Here is a 6,395-nt window from a genome sequence, read left to right as displayed (position 1 = left end):
TCTTTCTCTCAGTTTTTCTTCTCTTCTTGTCTTCTTCTCTTCTTCAGTCAGTTCACAAACCATAACACCGTGAAAAGACTCTAATCAACACCAACAAGTCAATACCGTAAGGTAATTTCATCACATGATTCAATTAAGAGATGATTGTTAGGGTTTATGTTCTTTGATTTGAATTTTATTATTAGGGTTTGTGTTCTTTGATTCGAATTTGCATGTCTTTTTTCCGTTTTGTTTCATTAAAATGATTGATAATAAGGTTAAACAGTTTTACTCAGGAAACTGTCTGGAACTTTAAGCTCGCCTAAGAGGAAATCAGGAGAAACTATCTTGTTAGAGAGGTATGTCATTTCTACTTTCAATTTTATTGTTGATTTATACTTTAAGTTATTTGAATACCCTGTAGTCTTGTATTGTTGTTGAAGTAAGATCTTGGGTCTTGGTTTGTTTCTGATTTTAGTTTGATTCTCTGTGGTTTGAGTTTGGAGGCATTAAAAAGGGTTTAAAAACTATTGCAATGGTGGTTTGATTGAATTGAATTGTACATATGTAGAACCAGTGCTAAAAAGGGAAGCAACAAAGATCTTGGTGTGAATTTAGTTGGATAGAGATGAAAACCAATAAATTAGTGGTACTGGTGTCTATAATAAGTTAAGAAATTAGTGGCACTGGTGTCTCTAAAGTCGCTGCCATGCCAAAATGTTATCTAACAGTCTTCTAGATTTTGAATACCCCACTTTTCTATAGTTAGTACTGTTATGGATCCTAAAATCTTGTTCTTTTCTTAACTTATGATGTTACTAATGCAGCAATGCTTCTTAATTCAAATTTTGCACACTTTCCTCAGCATAGAGATGATCTATTTGGATTGCCTCATATTCTGGATGATCTATTTGAATTGCCTCAAATTCTGGATGATCATCTCTTTTCTGGATCACAACTTTGCACTCATGATGTTACATACTACAGTAAATTAATCTTAGAAATGTTGTGTTTCTTCTTTAACAATTTTTTTTTTTGTGCAGGTTACCATGGTTGAAATCTTAGAAATGTTGTGTTTCATATTTTTGATCCTTTTCGAAGTTCCTTAATGCCTAGGACACTTGAGGCCTTAATTTTGTTGCAAAAGTGGTTATGTACACCAATGGACAAGGATTCTTCTATCCTTGGAGTCGGGGAGGATGAGATTGATATTGCTGAGTTTGGTATGTCTATATTTTTCTTGTCTCTTCTGCTGCTTATTATTTGTATGTTTGTTGTTATTGCAAATCATGGGGAATATCATGAACTGGATTTGTTTACGGTTTGCACTAACTTCTTAGGTTATTATCAATGCCTCCCTCTATGTTGCGTACTTCCTCATTAAATGTGCGTGCACGTCTTATGACTCTTATCCACCTATACACAACAAGTGCTGAGGTCATTTTTACGAGCCAATGTTAGTAGCCTTGCATTAATGAAGTTATATTTATTATAGAACCAAGCGCAGACTAAATGTTTATGTTATAAATAGGTAATGTGAACCAAACCGTGTAGGGGTTTAGGAGAATTTTCATGAGCTGTAGTTGTGATGATGCTAGGAAGTTGAATCCAATTAATACCATGATCCCATAAAAAAATCTGCTTAGCGCAGTGGCATATTAGGAGTATTTAGCACCTCTACTTGCTTAGATTAGTCATAAGTGAAGTCGGTGCTTTGATTACTTACATCAACTTTCATTCTAATTGTTCATTTCCCTTGCAGATCTATTTATTGACCTTGCTACTTCTTCCATCATCATAGATGATTGAATCCTATTGGGTTAGACAAGGTAATGACGCCAAGGGCCACTGTCAGTAAATTGATATTTCTGAGTTCATTGTTGGTCTGTTACGTCTCTGTTATTGTATCTAATTTACATACTTTGATTGATTTCAGGCTTTCAGCGAATTCAGGGGTAAAACGTCTACATTTTTCGATGGAGGAAGCTGGTCGCTTCATATGAATCATATGATCTTTCTTCTTCAGCTACTAGTATAGTTACTATAGTAGGATTTAGTACAGTAGGCTCGTAATTCATCTTTTGAGCTTTTAGAAGTTGAACTCATTTTTATTTTGTAAACACTTCTAGTTTTAAATAACCTACGATGCTAATTTTATGCACTTTTAGTTATTTGTCATGTTCGTTGCATTTTATGACGGGTTAACCCGCCACCCACCCGCTGTAATGTGGGTCGGGTTAAAACCGATCCACTATGATGTTGGGTTGGTTGTGGGTGACAACTTCTGTTACCCTCCATCAGTGGGTTGGTTGAGGCCAAAACCGACCCAAACCGACCCATGTGCAGCCCCAGCTCATACAATCAAACCGATAGTATTGTTTCTTGGAAGAATGTTTGGATACCGTTGGTTGATAACATAATTCGAATTTATGGGTTTCTAATCATTTTTTTTTGATCAGTATATACATCTTTGGATTTTTTTTCAATTGTTGAATGATATGAATTTTCTATTGGATGAGGTGCTCTAATGATGGGAGTTTGAGGATTATAGTAGTGCACATCTTTGTTTTGGATTTGTATTTTCGTCTCAATGTAGTAGTAAATCTATGTCTTTTTCTGCGTTAGTTTCAAAATCAAAAGTGTAAATGTCAAACTAAGTATCTTAATCTATTATATTATTTTAATTGTGCTATCTATTGATTTCATGTTTACATCTAAAAAAGTTCAGGTTTTTTTGGTAGCGGAAAAGAAGAAGATAGACGATAAAGAGGGAATAAAACGAAACAAAAATGTTTTCGGCCAAAATTGATTTTACCTGTGAAAGAAAGGAAGGAGGAATTGATATTATCTGTGAGAGGGAGAGACAGCATTTCTGAGACTAAAAACAAATATGATGAGATCGATTAAGACGAAGATGATGTGAAATAAAGAGGGAAACAAAAATATCCTTGCGAAAATCTGTTCTCGGTGGGATTCGATTTTGAACCTCCGCTTATATATTTGTCAAATATAGCCTTTATGATTATTCTTTGTAAGAATGGCGGAGGTGGAATAACTTAAATTTGATGGGTATTTTTGTCACACGACAAAGCTTCACCAAAATTAAGGCTTCACCAAACAATTGGGTCTTTTCTTTATATTAGTACTAGGATATGACCCGTGCCGTTACGGCACGGGCTGTTGTTTGTTATCTGTATCGTTAGATTTGTCAAAGACGTGTCTATTCATGACCTTTACCCTCTCTTTTTTATGATCTTTACCCCAGAACCCAGATGAACTTAATTTATCCCTAACACTAACATAATAATGTAGACCAAAGAAAGTTGGATCCTCCTGATATCAACAGCCTCTAGTATCTCAGTGCTCAAGTACATTTTTGATGAATTAATTGGTTATTAGTGAATTACAAATTACTTATTAGAATTCGAGTTGTACGTTGGGACTTGTTGAGCGTGTCTTTTACTGTTCATATGCCAATAGAAGGGGTATTGCTAGAACTACACAACTTCCCATTTGGAGCTCAGCCTTCAAGAACATATAACCTAAATGGTTGTGCTCCGACTTGTCTCCGTTAATATGTAGTTAAATAGAGTCACTATCTCATACCGGTTAATCATATTTTGTAAGGGATTTAGATAATCTAGAAATATAGGTTTCCTTGGCAAACCTAGAAATGTAGGAGTTCTGTTCTTGAGAAGTTCTGGTAAAAAATGAAAGATATTGGATTCAAGTTTATGACATCATGAAGGTGTAGGCCAATATATTATGCTTTATCAGAATATATTATAAGAGACTTGTAACTTCCTTACGTTCTATTCCTACCAAGGTCTGGAGCCACAAAGTTCGCTTATTTACCAATAAACTCAAAATATAGCGAGTGACTTGAGCTTTTCTGTCATCATAACATATCATTTCTTATTTTCCATGAGCACGCCAGAATGTGTGGTATTCACAATAGAGATAATATCCTTGCATTAACATTGTATGATGGCCCTCTCTACGTTAACGAACATTTTCCATGTGGATACCATACCAAATGCATTAAAAAATGTAATAACCAAGCACTCCATTATTTTGTCCCCTTACTACTAATGTGTCTGTCAGGCAGAACAGTGTAGGACATGTCCTTGCAATGCCGGCTACGCCGGAGATATTAATCCATTTATATGCATCCTGCAGAACATGGACGGTTAAAAGTTGTTTCCTGGTAAACTGATAAATGTAATATTCCATAAACTGCAGATATATAAATAAATCCCACAGATGAATTGTGTCAAGGAAGATCAGTAAGAGGATATTCCCATCTTATCAGCAACACCCGGAAAAAACAAAATTCAAAGATTATGTCAGGATTTTTATCGAAGATCTCATAGTGAGTCCAAATTAGCATTTACTAAATAATCATGGTCATCACATAACAAAATCTTCTAAAAACAATAAGTAACGATACAATGCCCATTTTATAAAAGACCATCATTGTGCTGTTAAGAATCCTTGCCCATACAAATTAAAAATCACAAAATCATCAAAAAGGTATAAAATGTTCTTGTTTTGGTATTTAACAATTCAATAAGTATCACAGTGATTCATAGGTCAGGTAGTTTTTAAAGCAGTTCTACCTAAGAAAAGAACTTATTGGCGCCGCTATGCATGTTATAAATGAAGGTTAAGAATCAGTCAAAAGTTCAAACTTCGAAGAATTACAATAATGGACCGGTATGAATCAAACACACTACTTTACTACTTGAGTTAACAACGTTGTAGTTGTGCCATCCATCGGTGCTTAAAGTAGATTTGTCTAGGCTGTCACTGTGCAAGCACCTATGGATGTGGTACTTAAATCATATGAGCCTAGGCAATGACTAAATGTTGATTTGGTTAAATTTGATAACTATTGAAGCTAATAAAGTTGGTGGTCCTACGAAAATGTACAGTTGGAAAGAATTTGAAATACGATAAGAAGTGTGAACAAATATGGGTGAAGGACCAAGTATATGCAACTTACTTATCCCTTAAATGCTTAATTTTGATCATCGATCCATCACCCCAACCCCGTAAACTGTGAGTTTCAACTCATTTCTCATAAAAGATAATCTGCATCCATCAAGTACACAAATAAGTTAATGCAAGTTGATGAAATAGTTCCAAACCACAATGTCAACAACCTATGAAACCTTTACACATTCTAAACCACAATATTTACACTTCGTCTTTATGAATTCACTAAAAGAAGAGAGCAACCTTATATCAATATAAAACTATGTAGCTTTTGTACAGGTATAGTCTTCCTTCTAAACAGGCTCCATCAAATCAGGTAAATTTTCTAAGGAGGTTAACCTATATAACATTCATCTTCCACTACTTTCTTGAGGGCCGTACAATAGACACGGCAACCAAGACAATTCCATCCACTCTCGTGAGATTTTGGCCGCAGATGATCTACAAACTATATCCTCAACAGACTGCCAAAAAGGATAAACATACATAAGTTCACAAATTAAGCGTGCCATAAATGCGCAATCACATACTGGAAAACACCCCTAGTTGGCCATGATATCCATTAAGTTTCGATACTTTGCTGTATGTGTATTAGATAATGTATTTGAACCCAGTCTTAAGTTTTCTTTTGGCATTCACATTTAAATTTAAAAATTAACTATTTAGTAGGAACTTGGTAAATGGAAGAACAATGTGAATAAACATGCATAATAATTCTCTAATATTTCTAGGAAATAATCACCAATATTACAATGATTGCAGATTACACATAGTGACAAAAGGGAAAAAATCTAAGGAATTTAAAACTAAAGAGTCCGAAAGGTAACAAAACAATGTATCATTTTATTAACCAATATCAAACCCAAATGAGGAGAAAATAGTTAGACCCATACGCCAGCTAACAACAGAAACTATTTAAGATTTCATACCAACAAATAAACATCATGTAAGACTCCAACAAACAACTCAGGGATGGGCAGATATACAAAGAGAAAGTGGAGCAAGGATGTATGCATGGGTGTCATAAAATACTAACTAACAATCTTTAAGGAGTCCCCAAGTCCAGCAGATGAAGATATATATGCATAATTTGATCTTTTTTCTTTTCTTGCGTATACTCTCGACAATGCTAGCATCACCTTTGGTTAGTAAATTCAAATAAAAAATAAGCAGCATATATACAAAACGGACTGGGTCACCTGAATATTGTAAAGTTACTTATATGTGTTCTATCAGAAAACGATCTACAGTTTACACCGTTTGGAGTTGTCTTCATATACTTTGCTGGCACCTTAAAGTTTTTGGTCAGGGTTCATTAATCTGCGAAGAAAATTGCTTAAAGTTTTTTCATAGAAAATACAAATATGGTATTATAGTTGGCAAAATAAAGAAGCGAATAAAACAAAGTATCTGGTGAT

At 34.5% G+C, this 6,395-nt stretch overlaps 1 long non-coding RNA gene across 2 annotated transcripts; it reads left to right on the top strand.

Moving 5' to 3' along the window:
* LOC113354337 lies at window positions 1-2,358 on the top strand. 2 transcript variants are annotated; one of them, XR_003361820.1, is made up of 5 exons: window positions 1-111; window positions 276-338; window positions 1,023-1,202; window positions 1,742-1,808; window positions 1,916-2,358. It is a non-coding gene; the product is annotated as an uncharacterized LOC113354337 (long non-coding RNA). The 2 variants fall into 2 exon arrangements; XR_003361821.1 differs by having other exon boundaries at window positions 266-338.
* The last annotated feature ends 4,037 nt before the right edge of the window (window positions 2,359-6,395 follow it).

The sequence above is a fragment of the Papaver somniferum genome, chromosome 2 (assembly GCF_003573695.1).
Source record: "Papaver somniferum cultivar HN1 chromosome 2, ASM357369v1, whole genome shotgun sequence".
NCBI lineage: Eukaryota > Viridiplantae > Streptophyta > Magnoliopsida > Ranunculales > Papaveraceae > Papaver > Papaver somniferum.
The sequence above is the reverse complement of the archived record's forward strand: the minus strand, read 5'-3'. Positions and strand labels throughout refer to the sequence as shown.